This window comes from Pieris brassicae, chromosome 3 (genome assembly GCF_905147105.1).
Source record: "Pieris brassicae chromosome 3, ilPieBrab1.1, whole genome shotgun sequence".
Lineage (NCBI taxonomy): Eukaryota > Metazoa > Arthropoda > Insecta > Lepidoptera > Pieridae > Pieris > Pieris brassicae.
The window spans coordinates 2,559,662-2,581,843 of record NC_059667.1 but is presented as its reverse complement, the minus strand read 5'-3'; positions in this window follow the sequence as shown (position 1 = coordinate 2,581,843).

Below are 22,182 nucleotides of genomic sequence, written 5' to 3'. Positions count from 1 at the left end.
AGGCATTGCGTCAGTTTTGACACGTCGGCGCTTAGCGGTGCCTTTTATCAATATTTGTATCGACATCCCGCAACGTCCCGAAATTAATGGCCACGCCCGTAACGTGATATGCTTTGCATTTTTATAGCCTGTAAGTATGGCGAATATTTTATGGATGAATACGATTTTAATATCAGACATTTTATTATTGTAAAAGATCCTTTAGGGTGATGCTATCGATCGACGAAGTTGAGTAATATTTTCAACGATCTTATAATATAAAGCGGCCAATTTTAATTGTGATAGTATCAGTTTGATTATTATCGATAAAGAAAAAATTGTGATGATATGTGCACATCCTCGGACAGCCTACACGTTTTCTGGTTGCACGCATTCACTCTAGTCCAGCTTTTATACGAACGCCAACAATAGCACTTTAACGCTGAATTTTGCCAAGCTGGATGCCCGTTTAGCTAACCTGTAGCAATCCGAAACAGTATTTAACTGATTGTGATTACTAACATTATGAACATTTGTAATCGTGTAAAGAAAATGTATACTAATCTTAACTAACATTTTCTAGACTACGTATTATTGTTTGAACTAAAAAAGCAGTGGCGTTACAACTACTAGGTGTAACTATATGTAGGTGATGAACCCGTACCTATGACTTCGATTTCTTACTTTTTCTTCACCGTGCGATTGTGTGTTAAATGCACACATATAAAGGAAAGACCTTTGTGTAAGTGTTGTTATAATTGCTTACAATCTGCTATTCCCGTCACTGAGGTATGGCTTGCATAATAAATAATTTTATAGCCCATTAATTATAACGAGCGGGAAAGAACTGAGTGCAATTGTATCTATATATAAATATAAATTAAAGGTTTTTTTAAGGTAATTATGGCGAATAATCAATTTCTTTTATCATTTAGCGGTGCTCGCATTTTGACTCTCATCTCTGAAGTTGTAGGTTCGAATCCGGGCTGTTCACCACTGGAGTTTCTGTCTGAAGGAAAACATCGTAAAGGAACCGTCATGACTGAGATCAAAAAAGGCGATGCTATCAGGAATGGAAGTCAGATCATCTATTTGAGGTCCAGACCTAAAAGTTTGTAGCGCCAATTGCTTTTTTTTACTTCAACTTTGTGTTTTGTTAGAAAAATTATATTAACATGACATACAGTTGTTAAGCCTGAAATTTTTTAAAAAGATTAAATGTTTCAGTGTTTAGATTTACCGACATAGACATTTTATTTATATTTTGATATAAGTTAACAATTAATAAAACCCATGCGGACTTTCTTAAACGTAAAGTATTGTCGATTAGTGTGCCCAAGACAAACACTCTAGGTCTATTTTTTATTCCATGTTATAGTAGATACAACCTTAATCCTTGAAATCATTATTCGAGATGAGCTTTTATGTAATTATTTCGTTATGATTATTTTATAATAGGCAACAGGCCGAGCCTTCGTTGCCTGGTATATGGCCGTAAATTTTCGGTCTAAGGCATGTGTAAGACACACACTTACGAGATTTTCCTTCGCCATACGAGCAATTGTTAAATGCGCACATAAAAATTGGTTTATTTTTCCGGGCTCATCTACGACATAAGAGATGTGTCTAACTGGCTCAGGCCACTAATACTGCACAACTCAAAGGCAAAGACAATAATCATAGTGTATCCCTTACATAAACACGAGTACATCCTTAAGTAGCCCATTGATTACTCACACTAATTGATATTCGCATACGACATTCACCAGTAATTGTGTTAATATTATATTAACAATTCATTTAATTAAATAATCTGTCAATATTGTCTGTTTGCTATGGCTCTTATACTTATTGATCTAGGATGTATTTGACGACAATTGCCGTGCTTTGTAACTTGCTTTTCATTTATATTAAATATACATATTTTACTATCAATTGCAAGAAAAGGGTTTAGGTACCAATTGATCCGATAGGCGGCGTTTAACATCAGGTAATCCTCTTGTCCGTTTGACTGTCGACAACGAAAAATATGTTATCCAGATAATATTTAATGTATTCACAATTAGATTGTTGATATGAATAAATCATCTCGAAATATAAAATAAATAAATAAAACATAGTTTATTTGACCCAAAAAACATTACATTTTGAACTTACATTCTAAAGATTGTAAACATGCTGTTACGAGCTATAGAATCGGATAGAAAATGCCGTGAATTTATGGCCAACAAATTATTCGCAAAAATGCACTTATTACATACAAAAACTGTCACTAACTACTTAATTATGCACACTTCACACAATACTTTATCACTTCACTTTATTCGCACTTTATTGCTTCGGTGTTTATCTCTTGATATCGCATTCGAAATTAAAGTAACTGGTCCCGCTGTGGCTCGCTTATATATCCCTCGGAATAATCATCTACAATATTCGAGGACTCTCTAGGAGGGATTGATACTGAGTAGCTCTTTGTCTCTTTCGCACATTGCTCCGTCCTTATCGTACGGCGTTCTAGAGTGCTCAGCCTAGCTTTCGAGAAGGTTCCGAGCTTCCATATCTCTCGGGTATCATTTCTTCCTTGTCCACACCTAGAAAAATCATTCTAGAATATTCCTTCATCTTAGGGGAATAACTAGGTCTGAAAACATGTGAAAACGGGTCTTCTGAAAACTGCACCACTCGACTACTACACATGTTCTGAAACTGACTGAAAAAATGTTTCAGCTTCAGCAATTTTCTAATATGTGGTTGAAACCACTCCTGAAACGGTCAGAAATCATATTTCAGCCTGCTGAAAAGTTCTCTAAGTAGTGGAAAATCTAGAAATTTTGTCGACCCGTCTTCCTAACAATACAATAGGCAACGAAACGTTGAGATACAATATTCATTTTGGTTAGCCTTTTACATATTAAACTTCTATGAGCACTAGCGTTTAAACTAGACCTAACGGCCTGTAACTTAAACGCTAGTTCCATCCAGTGTCAATAACAAATCGGTAAAGTTATTTGTCATTCGATGTTTATTAACTTTATTGTTTACTAAACTAAATGAAGGTAGAATCTGTTTAAGTTGTTGCAATGGGTTAGACCGTAGTAAGTGTGAACTTCGATAAAAACATGTAAGTCTTGTGGATGAGAAACTTGAATACGAGAAATATAAATTTAGTCTCGTTATTTAGGTAAGTATGGAATATTTATTGTTAAGATTTTCTATTGAAATTAAATTTTGAGCGAGGATCTTTACTTCGCACTTTGCTCACTCCAGTGAGCTTCCGTCCTGCCCTTCAGGCGATTGACCACCCCGCGACGCGAGGAGACGCCCTTGCGCTAGCCGCGGGGTAAAACGCCATTCTGGCCGAGCTACACAGAACGACGACGAACGAGAACAGCCGGAGCTGAGCTGTAAAGGTCCTTAAGGCCAACAGCGAGATTAACGTCTTTGTAAATTACTTGAATAAAGTTTTGAGTTATCTTCGCCATGGAATATACGGCGTCAGCATTTGCATCATAGTTTTTAAAAACAATACGGAGCTAGTTATTCCGTCATCTAGTAAGTTTGGAAAAGAAAAAACTACTTCTAGTCAAATTTCTACTTTCAGCGACATCAGTTGATTATCATCCTTAATCTCGATGTGTGTCGGAAGTCATACGGAGAAACACTTTCCCGTTACTAGTCCAGCAGAACTTATAGCTAGGCTCTTTGCCATATCTCTGGCTAACAAGAAGAGTCTACATCCTTTACTAGTAAGAGCTTCAGAGACGTATATTGGTGTCGGTGGGGTAAGTTGTTGTGCAGTATGCAGTTTGTTGTAGGTCTTACACGCATTTATCATATCGGTTTTTGTGTTTACCCATGTAAATTCGGCAATAATGGTACCCTTACTAGTTCTATCATTTAGACGAAACACATCTCTGATACCTGAAGAGCTTTACCCGTGTTTTGTACAATCTGGCAAAGCTTTGCTTTGCAGTTTTTCCTGCAAGGGTATATTCCGTATTTCTATACTGGATGCTTTTGTAGATTGTTGCATGTCGTCTAGTTTCATTTCCGCCTGAGCCTTCATTTGGATCAGACTTTGCTTGGGTTTCACCTCGAGCTTCTCAATTTCTTCGTTAGAGCGTTAAATATCTTTGTTCTTGTCCTTTATCTGTATAACTTCGGCCACAAGTTTCGATAGCTTTGTGTCCTTGGTTTTTTTGCCACTCCTCAAATATCCGAAGTCGTCGAACGACGGGAAGTCCGTCGTCATCACTTGATTGGCGGCATCTTTTTTTACGTTGGGACACAAAAATTGGAGTGGAGAAAATAGAGGCAATTTTAGATACATCAGAATCAGAAGATGTATGCTGCAAGTTGCTACGGGTACGAAGAAGGTTTGGCATTTTCCAAGTTCGAAGTTTAAGCGATCGTTTATAGTGTAAACTCGTTACCAGTTACCTTGATCTCTGGTCGCACTGGATTTGGTTGAGGCGAAGGTCCAACAGTTTTGGTTGCTGGTTTGATGATGTCACTGACTCACGATTGAGAGACCGCTTATACACTCTGTGCGCCTGGTACTTGGTTCAGAATTTCAATCAAACTTTGTGAAATAATTGTCGAAAAAAAAATTCTATAAACAACAACACCATGTCTATTTATTTACTTTCGTGGTCCGGGAGAAGAGGATATAGTAGTGTATATCTATATCAATGTAATACTAATATTAAGTACACAACTTTTTATAATAAATAATGCCATTGAAAAATGAAATACTATTTTTTTTCCTTCTTGTGGCTTAATATCAGTGTTAGGATCTCCCCTACAAAGACATCAGAAAAAACTAAACTAAACGTTATCGGGTTTTTTTTTGTGTACGCAAGTATAGAGCCGCTTGAATTTGTTTAGTAAGATCAATAGTTTCCAAAATGTTTCCTGTATTGCCTCATTCCATAAAATCCAAAACTCGCGCCGCCTCGTCGTGATTGATGTCAATGGTTAATTAACCTATATTGATAATTGAAATGGTTTTAGATAGATAGGATAATGGGGGTGTGTAATAAAATAACAAGGAGGTTACAGTTCCAGCCAGTATTCTCAGAATAAAATTGGAATTGCATGAAGCTGAAACGTTTAATACTTTTTAGGGCATTTTCTAGTCCGTCTATTAAGCGCCTTTGGTCACATATGAAGTATTGTTTTCACTTCTGGGCGGTAGCTTCCCAGCTCATTCCACTTGACCATATTCAATGATGAGCGCTTCGAATCATTGACGATCAGTCACTTTCATAGAGGCTTGATTTCTTAGTGTTGTGTAGAGATGTGGGGTCACTCTCTGTCTTATTTCATCTTTCGCATTAATGTCTGCAGCTGTGTTTCATGATCGGATGTTAGGGGAGAACAGGAAACTCCACCCGTATCACTTCGACGTCCGTCGGTCTACAACTGAGCGTTTTATAAGGCAATTTTTGCTGTAGAATCAGCTACACGCTGAAGTATTTTCGAACTAATTCGACTAAGTGCACGCGCGACCAGGCCGCAAGGGTGGCGGCCAAAACCGCAGCTACATTCGTCAGCAAATACAGCGCGCATCAAACAAAAAACCACGGGCCGTAGATGCGTCGCATCGCTTCTATCTCATTGGCCGCCGTGGCTCCATGGGGGGTGGACCGAATGCGGCCAGGCTCACGTGCTCCATGATGATTTCATAATAATAATAATAATCTCGCTGGCCCCTGCGACCTGGCCGCTAGTGCGCTATTACTCTTAGGGTCATTAAAAAAAAAAGGCAACAATTATTAAAGGGTCGGTAACGCACTCGCGAGCCCTCTCGCATTGAGTGTCCATGGACGGTGCTATCCGTTATCATCAGATGAGTCTCCTGTCGGGTTGATTTAAAATATTAATATAACTTGAAAGAAGGGTTCATGGCATTTTTGTCCCCAGTATTATCTTGAAAATGTTACCCAATGGAAAAGTTTCAGAAACTGAAAGGCAGTAAAACAGTTAGATCGTTAAAATTAAATAATTAAGAACACCGCGGATTGATGACTGCGCTGTTCCCGAAGTTTTTGGAAATTGTTAAATTCGTTTGTGGAAATTTTGATGAGTTCGTTCTCTTGTAATATTTTTATAATGTCTTGTTTATATTTTTATAATTTGATTTGATTCAACGTTGGTAGATCGTGTTTTGTTTGCCTGGGAGAACGAGAGCGCGTTTCTCATAAATATTAGGGAACTCGTATGTAAGGCTCAGCGTCGCGATTTGATAGCACTATTGTTTGGTAAGTTGTCGTTGTTGCTCTGCTGTAACTCGTGCCACCTAGTATGCGATTCAGACGCCAAAGAGGGGTGTAAATTCAGGTACCTATAGAGATCCACTTCGTATAGCCTAAGTCTCACACTTCATGTACCGCGTAGAAGTCCATAAACGATCACCCATCTTAAAAAAGAAAAACCTCGCGTTTTCTATATTTTGAGTGCGGATTTGTTCTTTAAAAAGAATCATATTTTGTCTATTAGAAAATTTATATAGAAACACTTACACTAAAACTAGTTCATATGTTAATAATAAACCTAAATAAAACTCATTTAGCGCATATAAACGCGAATTTATTACATTTCCAAAACTACAAAGTTTGATTAAAAATACGACAAACCCAAATACCAAAACATACAAGTTATAGTAACAATTCGTACCCAGTACCAGTACATACATTCGACGATCTTCAACGACCAGTTACTTTCCGTGCGGCTTAATCCCTCGGCGTTAGGTAGAAATATGGGGTCTCTCTGCATCTTCTACATCATATACCATATAGAGTGTTCCGAGGAATTGTTTGGACAATAGCTGTGTTTCATCATCGGACGTCAAGGCAGAACACTAAATACCATCCGTATCACCTCGACGTCCGCTGTTCCACAACTGAGATTTTCGTAAGGCAGTTTTTGCCGTGCACCACCACTATGTGGAATCAACTGCGCTGACGTATTTCCGGACCAATTCGACTCAAGGTCCTTCAAGAAAAGAGCGAACTAATTCTTAAAATACCGGCAAGTCATTTGCGAGCCTTCTGCCTGTCCGAATGTGAAAGTCCATGGGCTGCCCGTTTGTCTTCTATTTCATAAAAAAAAACAATGATCCTCTCACGGTTTCCAGCTATTAAACTCGGCTGCATTAGGTTATGTAGGTATTGTACCTATTGCAATCAAGACAATAATAATTAATTTTATTACCTGCCTCGAAAAACCAATCAAGATCATTGTGATTTTTAAGATTTAAATCAATTACCACTGCTCTAGAGAGGTATCGGAGTACATAGAGTATGAATTCCCTAAGTTCTCGTTTCACTTGAAAGTTGTGAATAGACTTAGGAAATTCCTCTTCAACTCAATCGTTTCAATCTTCGCGTAAAGTTTATATTTGATTGATGTAGAGCTGCACTCATAATAATGAGTGATTTTGTACTTTGCATTTCGTAAATTTAATTACTTAGGGATACAGATTGGATTCTAAAAATATTTCGTAGCAATTCAGTAGGCAGTAGTTTTCTTCTAAACAAAATCAACAACATGTATTAATTAGTCTGCGCTGGCTTGGGTATAAAGTTTATTTTACTCCAGGACTCGTGAACACGAGCAGTCAGGTTGCTTAAACTTTAGTGGTTACCGCCGCCCATGCAACACCAGGTTGCAAGGCCAAGGTCGTGGTAGCCTTTCTTGAAGGCACTTAAGTCGTAACGGTCCGGTCTCATCAATGGCAGCTGGTTCCATATTACGGTACATCATTATCTAGTCTAGCCAATGTATTTAGTACATAGTTAGACCTAAGAAAGCCAGATAAGTAGATAAACAAATATTAAGAAAATACTTGTTTAAAATGCTCGCGAAAGAAAATTGTTTCACGAAGTAATAGCTTTGTTCAATGATAGTCTACCTAATTCAGTATAATAAAACGTATTAGTGACAAACTTATTATTAGCCGACTCATATATGACGTAGCCCGAAGCCAGCTATCAAATACAAGGAATATACCCCGAGTTCATATCGATATGATTTTATTACATTATACCAATAACGCATATTTCTTGGGACACAATTTTTGGAAGTAGGAATAGAATTCGTAGAGGGTCACATTGAGAAGATTGATGTTTGCTCGATATGAATTTATAGATTACATTATCATACAGTGTTTGTTTGAATTCTTCTGCGAAATTCTTTAAAAATTTTCAGCTTGCACTTAGGTTATAACAGCAGTGTTGTCCTAATGGTTTCAGTGTGTGAGCCTCATCAGTAGTCGTAGGTTCGGTCTGAAGCTGTGCATCAATGAATTCGGATTAATTGTCGCTCGTACAGTAAGAAAAAAGTATTTTGTGGAAACCGGCATGTCTTAGATTCAAAAAGTGAGCCCATATCTAAAAGGTTGTAGCGGCCTTGTTTTTTTTAATTTAATAGCTAATTACAGATATTTCATGCATTTAGTATGATAGAAGTTGTAATTACTTTGAAATTATAATTTTTATATGCAAAATGGTAGTAGAAAGCTTTGTAACAATAATATTTGTGGTTTTTCTCAACTTCTGACATACACCGGTGTTATGCACCAGTTAATTTTATAAAGCTAATTTACTTTTTAAAAATAGTGTAGTTTATAATTTGCGTAATATTTCCGTATATCTACAAAACACTTTATTATGTACAAACATAAATTAACAGGCAAAAAAAGCTTAAAGTAGAATATGTTAACGTGAATATAATAAATTAATATTATTTAATTGTTATTAATTTAACTAGGACAGATGATTACAAAATACTTATATATGTAAACGTTATTTATAAGCATGTTATTATAATCGCAATATTCGTGCCCTAATGATGCCATTAGGGCACTCGAGAGATTTGTTTATTGTCTGTATCTCTTCTAAAATTTTTTATGTTATAGGTGACAAACGGGCAGGAGGCCCATTTGATGTTAAATGATGCCCATGAATACTCAAATTGCCAGAAGGCTGGCTAGACACTTTCAGGAATTTGTGCGCTCTTTTCTTGAAGGATAGGGTCCTTCAAGAAAAGAGTCGAATTGGTTCGGAAATACTTCAGCGAAAAGAGTTGTTGTTTAATTGTTGTTTAATATCATTGTAAAATTAAGTTATTTGGAGGCTCATCTGGTTTTAAATTTTACCTAAATCATGGTATATTACATTTGAAAGCGACCGTATTTTTTATTAATGTAACAATAGCAGACTTGTCAGGAGCGCGAAAAGTTCATATAAAATAAATCTCCAACTAGTTTTATAAGTTATAAACTATATAATAACTGACTAGGTAGTTCATTATTTAGCCGCGGTAGTAAATACTTCAATACTAGCAAAAAGCTCACCTATATATTTCTCTCTAAAAATTATACGTGTCACAGACTACTTTTTATTCCAGAACACCTCACTCCTTCAGAAACCCTCATAATTTATTGTAAAATAGAGCAAACAAAACAGTCTCCAACAGACCGATGTATCTATGTAGACATCTTAAACAACGTAGAGACTTGTAAATACCTTACTTTAAAAAATCTAGGAATAAATTAATGATTGTGTAATGTCAAAAAAATGTTTATCAGAAAACATACTGAAAATGGAAAATAGAGCCGAGCTTAAAATAAAAAAATCAAAAGAATAGATCTTTAGAACCTGTTTATATTGTATTGTGTTTTAAAAACCTTTTCATTTATAAGTCATTTAAATTGTTGCTACTGTGTAGTTGTAACGATTGCATGCAATTTGGGCCGAGAAATAAACGGTTTATCAATCAATACGTAAATTGAAAGCTTATTTCAGAACCTGTTTATATATTAGGAGAACTATTTATCGATTTTAATATGAATTTATTTTATTATTTTTAATAGCTACTGGTGAGCAAGTCTGTACTATATGTTGGTAGATATAACGCGATTCATTCTAATATATAATATATAACTATAATACCAGCGAATTTAATAGATATGTATGTTATATGTATATAATAAATATGTTACGGACAACGAAAAATATAGTTTCGAAAGCTGTAAAACGTAGCTGGCAGGCAGATGTTGGTTCAGAAAACGGTCGGTGGGTGAACAGGTAGCAAAAGGGGCTTAGTTTAAGATATTTTTATGCATAGATTCGTTAGTTATAAGCTAGCTTCAACTTCTAATTTTGTTTGACCACTAACGTTGCGCCAATGAACGGAACATTTACAACAATCAGGTATCATTTCGAGAGTACAGCGGCGGTTCACATCTCGTCATTGTACGCTTTTTATTATTATTAAGCCTCTATGCTAACACTCAGTATAGTATATATAAAAACTTGCTTAAGATACATAACATGACTTAATCTAATACATCAGATGTGTCGGTTTGTCCTGTGACAAATAGGCCTTTTCCAGCTTCTTCAACCAACTTCCATTACTTTCTTATTGTAGCTCCTCTTGCCCAAGTTGTGCTGCCTATTCTTATATCGTCTGCCCATCTCTTCCTCTCTCCTTTTTCTATCTCGTGGGCATTCTGTAATATTTTTTGTCCATTTCAACCTGCTGTCACTCGACATGTGCCCGGTCCAGTGACATTTCAATTGCATTACTTTCTTTATAATGTCCTCTACTTTGATCGTTAATCTTCTCTTCTACCCTTCTCGTTGTCAGAAATATACTCACTAGGCTTCTTTCCATTCCCCTTTGAGATGTTCTCATCTTTAAAAGATGTGTATAAGAGTATAATATACTTAAAAAAAATATACTATTTTAATACGCGTCGTAATAGAGAAAAATTACAACTTGATTCATGTTATAGGCTCCTAAAACTCATAATATTTTATAACAATTTATACGAAGTTGTAAGTTAGTATCCCCCTCAGCACTTTCCATTGCAGTGATGTTCAGATAAAGGTTTTATAACCATGGCCTTTGGCGTCGTGAACTTCTATGGGTCTTAAAAATAATTGGATATTACAGTATAACAAGTAGAATAATACTTGTAATCTCATTTATCGGTTGTTTAATCTGAATTTAGTAGGGGAGGCTAAATAAGCTGTTATAAGCGCTTAAGATTATTTAAGACGCTATTTTAAATATTCTTATAACCTAAGGCAAGACCGGAGGTCGTGTGTTTGAAGCACAACAATGCAGTATTGTTTCTATATAATTAAAAGTTGTTCGATAAAAAATCATTGTGAACAAACATGGATACCGGTTTAGTAATTTCTTGCTCCAAATTTGTATGATTTGGCAAATTAATATGTTTTTTTTAAATTCTAGTCAACGGTTGTCTTGTCTAATTGTAAATTTAAACTATTCTCGAATTCGAATTAACACACATAAAAATGATAATTTGTTAAACTAATAGGCAAGTAGGTGATCAGCCTTCTGTGCCTCACGCACGTCGTCGACTTTTTTGGGTCTAAGGCAAGCCGGTTTCCTCACGATGTTTTCCTTCACCGATCGAGCGAATGTTAAATGCGCACATAGAAAGAAAATCCATTGGTGCACAGCCGGGGATCGAACCTACTACCTCAGGGATGAGAGTCGCACGCTGAAGCCACTAGGCCAACACTGCTCAACACACATAAAACATTTGATAAAAATCTGTCCAGACTGGCACTTCGAGGTCTATATAATGCGGAAATGTTGGGAAGAGTTTCCTGCGTGTTCCAAATAATCGCGCGGGGTGGTAAGCGGTCGCAATTGTAGTGTCTCGAGCCCGTACAAATTTACTCACGTAAATTTATTTATGCGCTATTTACGCGTGTCTTGCGCACACTGAATATTGCATGTAAAACGGATATATTAAGTTTCACTGGCTGAATTCGCAAGAATTGCATTATTTATAATTACTTATAAAAAGATTTGGCTTTTATGTTTCTCTATATATTATGTTTTGTTTAATTTTATATTAATAAGTTATCTATTGTATTAAGTTACTGTAAAACTAGGAAAAATTAATTTATTTATTTATCTACGTGTATCGTTACATCGCTAACCAATCAAGTATAAAATAACGCTTTATCGAATTCCTTTTTAACAAAAAATGGCCGGCTTGAAAATTTAAGGTAACACTTAACATCAGGCTCTTGTCCATTCGCCCCTTTACATATAGAACAACTATAATATTTGTGTAGGTAACAAAATTAAACAACATGTATTATAAATATTTTATACAGATAAACAAAACGACAAGCATATAAAAAATACTTCTAATCTAAGTGCCCTAATACTGTTAGCGTATGTCAATGATAATAGAATGCCTGTTATTGTATATGTAAACACGTAAAAATCTTGGTTATATCTGAATTAAAGTAACAGTTTGTATATGTGTTGTATATGAAGGCAATATTATTTTATGTAGAATGCTTGATGCTTGCAATCGTCGATCATTCAGTTAGGTCACATCATATTCGTTCGTTAAATACCTCATTTATTTTGTTTATGTACCACGATTCCAAAGGGGTAGGCATAGATCACAGAACTGCCCTTAATACGTTCCCTATTTGCCCTTTTTTTTACCTCAACATAGACTTTTATGTATAACATCAAAATACCTTTACACTACAAATATACAACCGTATCTTTATTTACTTTGATATCAAAAAGTTACCCAAAGAATATATGCCAATGTAAGGTTTTCGTTTGATTAAAACGGTTTTACTAAAGTTTTGAGCGAGTGGTTTCAAGACTTCGGTATAAAGTGAACGAAAAGGTAAATTTCCTTGGTTTTCCTTTCTAAAGGTTTTTTAATGGTAAAATTATTTAAATAATTACCTATAAATTTAGTAATAAGTTTGCACAGTGGGTGAATGTTTCTTCTATAAATCAATAACAACATTAATTGTCTATGCATGTTATGCGATTATTATAGCCTTTAGTACAATATGTAGTACTAGTCTTTACTCTATTCCATCGTGTATCGAGGGTCACATCCCTTGGTTTAGTTTGTTTTAAAAATGTTTGCAGTCTGTTAAAAAATTATGAATACAGCTTCACATAAGTACAGAAGATTCGTTTACTAAAAGCATTAATAATTATAGTGTAGTTTTATAAAACTAAATTACAAATTTACTGTCAGTCGGAAGACTGGTTTATTGAACTTTTTGGCTTATATATGGGTAGCGACATAAAAGTGGTTGAAAAACGATGGACTCCATTCATTATATCTATAGTGGCTTTGGCAACATATATTTTAATTGATAAATAAAAAATCCATAAAATTCTCATTATAGATCTCAAAGACTTCAAGTCCAGAATATGACAAGCTAAGTCGTAGTAAGCCAGCCAGCAGCATAACGTAAATTACAAAATAGCGTTTTAGTATTACGTATTTCCGTAAGTCAAAGAAATACTGAAACAGCATTCCGAAATCTATTAACTTTTAAGGCTTTTTATTTGATTGCATTTTACAATTTAGATCTGTAAAAGAAATTTGTAGAAATAAGATTTTTCTAGATTATTTTATTTAAGATGGAACTGATGGATACAGAAGCAGTAAATATGGCATAAAATGAATAATTCAGAAAAATATTTACATTAGAACCCTGCCAGTGCACTAATAGATTTATTTTCAGAGACCACTGCGCTTAAAGATTGTTTTATTACTTTAAAATATCGATCATGTTTGATGTTCAGTATAATTACATTAAGACAACGTTAATATAATATGGGTCCTTACAGTGTACAGTACAGATAGTGCATCATCACATTATGTACGTTTTGTCGTACTAACATTGACCTCAAATATCTCCTCGAAATGTTCCAGATCAAAAAAATTACAGCTATTTACTCGTGCATTTTTTATTCGAAAACCATGATTTATTTCATTTTCCCATTTAGACTTTATTTGCATCACTCGATTTATACATTTACTGGCACCAGTCCTACAGAAACGGCTCTAAGGATTAAGATGTGGGAAAGAAAACATGGTGCGTTTTTGGTTCCAACGTTTTCGTTCTGAACAAGCCCCGTGGACGGCCGGAGAGCAAAGTTGACAACGAAGAATTCATGGCATTTTGGAAGCGGATCCATCGAAAACTACGCTAACGTTGCAGGCTGCCGTGTTAGTGATAAAACTGTATCAGTCCACTTGGAGCAAATTGGGATAGTGTAAAAGCTTAAAGACTGCTGCGTCACATTACTCAACCAGCACAATAATGTGGGGATTTTAAATCGGATCATTGTGATGATGAGTAGATCCTGCATAAGGAAGCGCTCATCGCAATGGTTGTAACCCAGACGAACCAGCCAAATCGTACCTCAAATGAAAGTTGACTCCGAAAAAGTTACTTGTGAGCGTTTGGTGGACTAGTGTCGTCGTCCACTATATCTATCTTAAATCTGGCCAGACGATTACAGCAGATGTCTATTGTCAGCAACTGCAAACCATGATGGAAAAGCTAGTTGCTAAACAACCAAGGCTGGTCAATCGCTCTAGGCCACTGCTGCTTCACGACAACGCTAGACCACACACCGCACAACAGACTGCTACCAAATTAGTGAATCTTCAATTGGAATGTCTAATTAGGTCCCCCGGAGCTTGCTCCAACAGATTACTATTTTTTTAGAAATTTGGATAACTTCTTGCAAGGTAATGGAAACTGATGGAGCAGTGCAAACTGATTTTATTGATTCCTGTCCGAAGAGGTGGTTTTAGTAAAGGGATCAATGAACTACCAAGAAGATGTCAAAAGTGCATAGATAGCTATAATATAATATATATAATATAATATAATATATTAATCAAAGTATGTACCATTACTACTATTTTAAAAGATTCTACTTTTTATTCCTCTCATTCAAAACGCTAATTTCATATGAAAGGACCTGATATAAGTCATTCCGAGTATAAAATGTTTTGTCGTGTTTACAAATAATTAAGCACTGAACGTTTTTATTTGTTTTATGTTTTTATTGCCGGTTTGCAGAGGATGAGCTGGCTTAGTATGAAGACTTTATTACTTTAGTATGTCGATCTGAAGTCAATTATACACAAAATTACGATATAAATCTAAAAATCAATTTAAAAGTCGTTTAGTCAATATTCTGGCGTCACAGATCTATGAACTAGGGGCCAATTTAAATATTTGATTACCTCTACTACTCAGGGAACAAAACACAATAGATAATACAAATTTGAAGTTATAAACGATCGTGCACTAATTCAATCACAAGTTTAAAAATAGGCATAAAGTCAAAATTCTATACACAATTAACAAATGTATTATTAATGTCCCAATAAATTCATCCAAATATATTTTTGAACTTGAATGGAATTATAGCTCTTGGCCCTTCTAGGATTCATAAGCAACAGTTTTGATATTGATATTGGCAGTTTGGATTGAAAGTTACAATGTATATTGAAACTAGTAGGTGGTTTTTGGCGAAATCATAAAGGAAATATTATTTATAAACACTTCGTTGCATACATATATACTACAGTTGACATAATTAAATGAAAAGCAACCAGAATTCCAGGCAACAAGAATTACTTAAATATACTTTTTTCGATTTGTTGAATCCTCGTAATTGTTTTCTTATAACCCATTATTGAATTGTTGACATGCCTTCGATGATTATACAAATAAATGAACAACTTTTAGCCTTTTAAAAGCAAACTTTGAATCTTTTAAACGCATACAATTTATCTTTAAGTGACTTTTAGTTATATTGTATAGTGAAAAAGTACCAAGATTTATATAGGGTGAACTAAAGAGTGATAAGTGTTGAGGTCCGGGCGTTACGAAGTTACAGAATTTCTAATATTTCCCAAAGGGAAAATACGACGCGCAGATTTTAGGAGGGTGTATATATTTATTAAGATTTTAAGTTAATTTTTTTGTGAAGTTATAATTTCTTTGTCGTATTTTGTTGTACAGGTATTATTATGAATATTATATTATCGTATTCATAAAAAAACAATTGAGTCTTATTTCAAATATTTAAAAAGGTTATTGTAAATTTCTATAACAGCGCTGACACCTTTTGGCAGAAGTAAACTGATTTTTGCCGTTATGATTTATAAATACAGATTAAAAATAAGTTCATAATTAGCTGGTGAAAACATAAACTAGTCCTAATTAGACTAGAACAACCAGGTTTAAACTGAAACAGTATTTAATTTTGTTTTACACAACGTTTGTAAGGAGCTACAACCATAAGACCATGTTCCATGTTCTTAAGTAATTAATAATGATAAAATAAATTAAAAAAGAAAGATTTGTCTCAGTTTGTCAAAGATCCTCTATCAGCAGGAGGCCTGGTGAAATAGAAGCACGTACTTACATTCTCGTGAGAACAACACGCAAATACATAGTCGAAATAACTAACATCACCGCATGTACGACCAGCCACTACAAGCAGCACCCGTTCACGAGTATAACGCATGGCCAGCCATCGGCCCCCTCGACGTATTTTAAGAAGAGGGACAACCTGCCGTAATAAATTATTATATATATATATATATATATATTATTATATAGCTATTGTATGTTTATGCCGCCCATTCCCTAAAAAACACTCGGTCTCTCTTGCTATACACAAGTGTAGGATGGGACCATTCTGCATGCTCCCGCGCCTCAGAGAAGACCGCCGACGCGAGGTCACGCTTCATGTGCACATGAAGCTGAACTACACTTTTGCTAACACTTTTATTGGTGATCTTCTCCCACAGAGACAAGTGAAGATACAGAGGACTATCGGTGAGTGGTGTTTCCATATATTTTTATGCCGTATTCCACTTGCTTACTTACTATATTGGTATGATATATGTAGGGGTTTATTATATAATTATAGAAATTTCACGATTTCGTGTGTATATATATATATATTTGTATATATCTGCATTAAATAAACAAGAAAGTTTTTAACACAAATTTCTTGGAATCTTACATGCGTATGAATACGATCTTAAACATCTGATATTGACTAAACTCCATTAATTAAAACTTATAAGAAATATACGGATAACTTTTAATTTCTTTTCCTAATTCGAAATAATTAAGGCTAATGTTATGATAATCACGTCGTCGTGCTTAGAAAATTATTCCAGAATGGCCTGAAATTACAACTTTTCAAATTTTATGTTAATAGTCTTTTAGGTATACAAAGTGAGATTTTTTGTAAATCGCCAAAAACACTGAATACATTTGAGTAATAGGTTGAGGAATATATTCTTAGCGGACGATTTATTACAATATTTCCGGGAAACTACCAAACTACCTACTACAGGAAGTATTGGTATTTTCCCATTTGCCCTAATGACTCCCAATTAACTGAAACAAAACCGCTAAGTTACGGACATGCTTAGTTATGTTTAATGCTCCAATCATAGCTAAAATAATTATTATAATTTCCTGAGATCGAATCTTAACTTATACCTTTCTAAATTAAGTCTAGATTTATTTCTTTATTTGTTAAAGTACACCAGATTTGAGCCGATATTTCCCTTAAATGACATTCAATTATTAAGCTTTTTAAATTAGTTATATAAAACTGTCTCGTAATAGCGAACTTGTCATTAAGTGCATTTTTAATGGCTAAACCGTTTTCTATTGAATATTCATGGAAACATTTTTTAATATTCCCTATATTTAATAGTACGAAAATTCATCAAAGATGAATTAGTGATAAATTTGTCACTCTGATATTGTCGTGACAGCAAGTGGCTTGAAACTCAGTTCGCTGTCACAGGATACATAATTGTGTTGATAAATAACAAATATGAATTTGTGAAATTTAGCAACAATTCAACAAAGTATGGGATTTTTTGTGAAAAATATGACGTAGTAGCTATATCAAAACTTCCTTTACGTAAATAATATATGTAATAAAACAATGTATATCTTCGTAAAGTTGAATAAACATAGTCTTTAGTATTATCTTTTGTTAAAATAGCTTTTACACATTAAGAAAAACAACTTTTGAACGGATTAAAGCTATGTATTATTTTTAAAACTTATAGTTATTTACATAAGTCTAAATTTAATTTTTTTTCTGACGTTTCGCGTACTTTTCAGTGTGCGTGGTCACGGTGACTGAAGACGAGAGGTGTTGAATGTCAAAAGTATCACAGCTGCAGAGAAAGTTGTTTTATCTGTATTTATTGTCCCGAAGTTGATATCGACTAAAAGATGACGGGTTTTTGCAAAAATTACTCACGGTGTCCTCTGTTTTCGCGGATTGTTTGTCTTCGGGTTTTAATTTGGATATTATTGGATCCCAGGTGTTTGATAATTTTAGGTCGCCTTCTCTATTGAAATTGGGGTGCTTTTTTTTATTTCAATGGCTTCGCGTACCAATCTTGGGAAGAATCTTTTTTCTTTCGGTTTTCGGTTGGTCAAAGCGTATGTAATGATTAGGCCTTTCTAGTGTGTGTTCACAGACTGCTGATTTTGTGTGTCGTCTATGTCTTATGTTTGCATTGTGCTCTTTGAGTCTGCTGAACATATTGCGTTTAGTTTGCCCTATGTGAGACAGGCCTCAGTCTCAATCCAGTTTGTATATTGCAACGGGGTGTTACTTTTGATTGGTCTTAGGAATTGCTGAATCTTCTTGTGCGGCTTGATAATTGTATTAATAGAAGCTCGTTTTAGGATCCGGCTAATTCTATCTGTAACTCCCTTTACATATGGCAGGTAGGCTGGTTGACGGGGAACTGTTTGTGTCTTGTTTTTGTTTCAGTGATGCAGCCGTGGGATGCGCAGCTTGTTTCGGTGTAGCACCTATTTGACATGCTGTAGTTCCTCCTCAAGGTGGGCAGCATCACGAAGACGTTGGGCTCTCTGGAACAAACATTTACCGACAGAAAGCAGTTGTGAAGGGTGGTGGTGGGATTCACCATTGAGGTACCTATCTGTGTGGCTTGCCTTCCTGTGTATTGTGTGACCTAGTGTGCCATCTACGTTGCGTGTAATTAAAATATCCATATAGGGCAGACAGTTGTTGTTTTCTTGTTCAAAAGTACGCGAAACGTCGAAAAAAAATCAAAATTTAGAATTATGGAAATAATTATAAGTTTTAAAAGTAATACATAGCTTTAAACCGTTCAAAAAGTGTTTTGCTTAAACATAGTCTATCTTCATAAAATGTAAATTGTCAAAAAAAAAATACCATAAATTACGACTCACCATTTACCGTAATACTTTATGACAGATAAACAATAAAAAAACCTTTACAATTTACATTGTTAATTTGATATCGATTAAGGATTTAATTAAATTGTGAGTGAATTTTTTTTTTGATAGACTTTTATTGGTTTCAATATCTGTGGTTCGTTTGGTGTAACATAATTTTATTTATTTAATATGGAAAAAAATATAACCATTATAAACTATTATTATCTGTAATTTATCGACTTATTATATCAATAGATTGCTAAGTTAACCATGATTATAACCCTGTCCTGGATTCGATTCCTGACGATCATTATTATGGTCTATTTTGCAAGCTATTCAACTAATTGCTGCAAAATAGACTAGACCTTTATTGTTGAGCAAATGCCAAAATGGAATTATTTAAAATACTCTAATCGTAATATCTAAATCTTTCAAGTTGATGTGAGTCGCTCGCTGCCCAAGACCGCTGGTAATGTACTTGAACTAGTAAATAAAGAAACGAATTTGCGATTATATAAAAATAAGTTTAATTTAAATATTGACTTTACATAAAATTTTGTAAGGTTTAGGTCGCTTACCCACCAGGCTTACCAGGCTATATTACCACAAATTAAACTCAAACCTTCAACAAAGGCCTTTGGGACTCGCAAAAATAAATAATAACGATAAATCCAGTACTGAGCTCGCGTGCTTAAGTCGGACCTCTGTCAAGCGTTGATAAGGTCAGCTGTCATCGTGGCCTATTAAAATGACGGCTTCTAAGTTGCTCGATAAACTCAGGATTTTAGATGTTCCCACTTAACTCGAAAGGGTTAACTTGGAATAGGGTCTATATACCTAGAGATCTTCCCTAGTACCCAGCAAACAGGTAGGTTCTAAATTCAAAATATCGGCGTAATAAATTTGCTTTAGAAATTCTTTTAAAATTTAGTCTTAGTTTCGGAGAAATTAGTTTAAAATAAGAATGTTTATAGTAAAAACATCTTAAAATAATTGTAACCTAGAATAGAATGAATTATTATTAATAAAATTTAATCGTATCTTTCAATAATTTGCGCGTAATTTCATAGCTTTTATGTATGTACGTACAGTTACTTTTGTATTTTAATCGGTCATTAGAGTGTAATAACACAACTTCATATTTATATTTTATGTTCAGGTTTATAAGGTTAATATTTAACAACCAAACAAAACTGAATTCTCGTCTCGTCTTCGAATACAGTTGTTTATTAGCATAACATTTAATAAAGGACTAACATTTAACCTAACACCTGTTGCTAAGATAAAAATACATAAATTTGCAAGGGCTAAAGATAACTCTTATTGCTGTTAATGTTAAGCACAGATATGCTGCTTACGAACGAACAAATCGTGTAGATTTCCCGCACACTCCAGTTCCATAACAGGTTAAAAGCAAAATAGAACACAATGTTCTTTAGGACACCATAAAAAAGAACGCTTTGTGGTACACGTGATATAGGTAAATTACTTCACAACACGAATCCGAACAAAAAGTATGCATTTCCGGCCGTCCAGGCATTCCATTCAGAGCACCACTTCAAAGTATTTGAACAACCTGCGGCCCGCTAATTCCCCATTCAGCGCAGAGGTAGCCCTATCTATGTTTGCATCGTATTTAGACCTGCAACGGACAGATAAAAAGGAGTCAAAGAAAAGCCTATCTCTTCCGTTTGCACGTTTGCTATGCTAACTTCACTAAATAAACTGCACTGTACGGCATGTGTGAAAATAATGCATGTGTGCGTTGTACGGCGCGCGTTGATTGCTCAGTTTGATGTGTGCGTCAAGTGATGTCGCCATGTAAGCGTCATTAGTGGAATGGTGTGGAGTCGTTCATAAAACTTTCATTTGTCAATCTGTGGGTAAGGTCAGCGAGAAAGGGCTTTTGCGTTTTCCTTATTTCTTTAATATTATTTAAATTTTCACGCCTACATCTGGATTAACAGATCTAATTTAATAAATCGATGACATCATATTAAAATGTTTTTCTTTAATACATCAAAAATAATTAATATAATATAAACTATTAATTAGGTTCAAGGATATGCTTCCAAAAGGCTTAACGGCAGTGGTGTGCAGTTTTCTATCATCAAGATTGATAAACGGATTGAAAAATCATAGAACACAAACGACATATAGTGTATGTTGACCTTCCGGAATTTTGAAGTCGATTAAAATAAGTTTAACTGTCATAATTTATGAGATATTACTTTTTGTCTTTTAAATTATGAATTCGTGCCTGATCCCGAGCAGCTTTAATTCAGTAAAGTATGTATAACTCCCGTAAATATAGGGATATAATATATACTTGTTTGTGTCTCAATTTCTCTTTTCTCAAACACTCTTATGTTGAGAGTTTTTCTTATCGAACCTGGGACCTTCTTTGTGGAAGTTCCCCGTCTCTGGGCTCGTAGTGATTATGAAAGAAAAGCAAGCTTTTTTTGATACAAACACAGCTTTTTACACCTAAATACTCAACAGTATGTTATAATGTAGTTATACAACTTATTGTTAGCATTGTATATCTAAGTAACATGACAAAATATCTTTTTAATCGTAGTCCATAGTTTTAATTTTTAATCAATTTGTATTCCATAGGTTTGGGTTATTTGTAAGATATCTGTATCGGTTTGTTTGCTAATTTTTCTTTACAGCCATGTATCATCCGCCCTGTGCTTGACTTCGATGTTTAGATCTAACATATACCAGATTCCTGACACAGATTACTTTCATGGCGTCGTGGTTAAAGACTCTTAACCCTAGGGATATGCCGTCAACTCACTCAAACCAATTAATTATTATTTTTGCGTGCGCATATGTAACGGGGTGGTAGACATATTAGTAGAAATATTTTTTATTACATCTATATTAATAAATTATAGTCCAGTACATTATATTAATTGATCAATTAATAATTACAGGAAACGGTAAAATTTGAAAAACACAGACTATGATGATCTGATTAATCAACTTTGAAACAAGACTATCTTCAAGACCTTTATACTGATTTATCAATATTCACAACACAACCTGTTAATTAATTCAACTCAAACTATAGTGTATTAGAATGAACAAG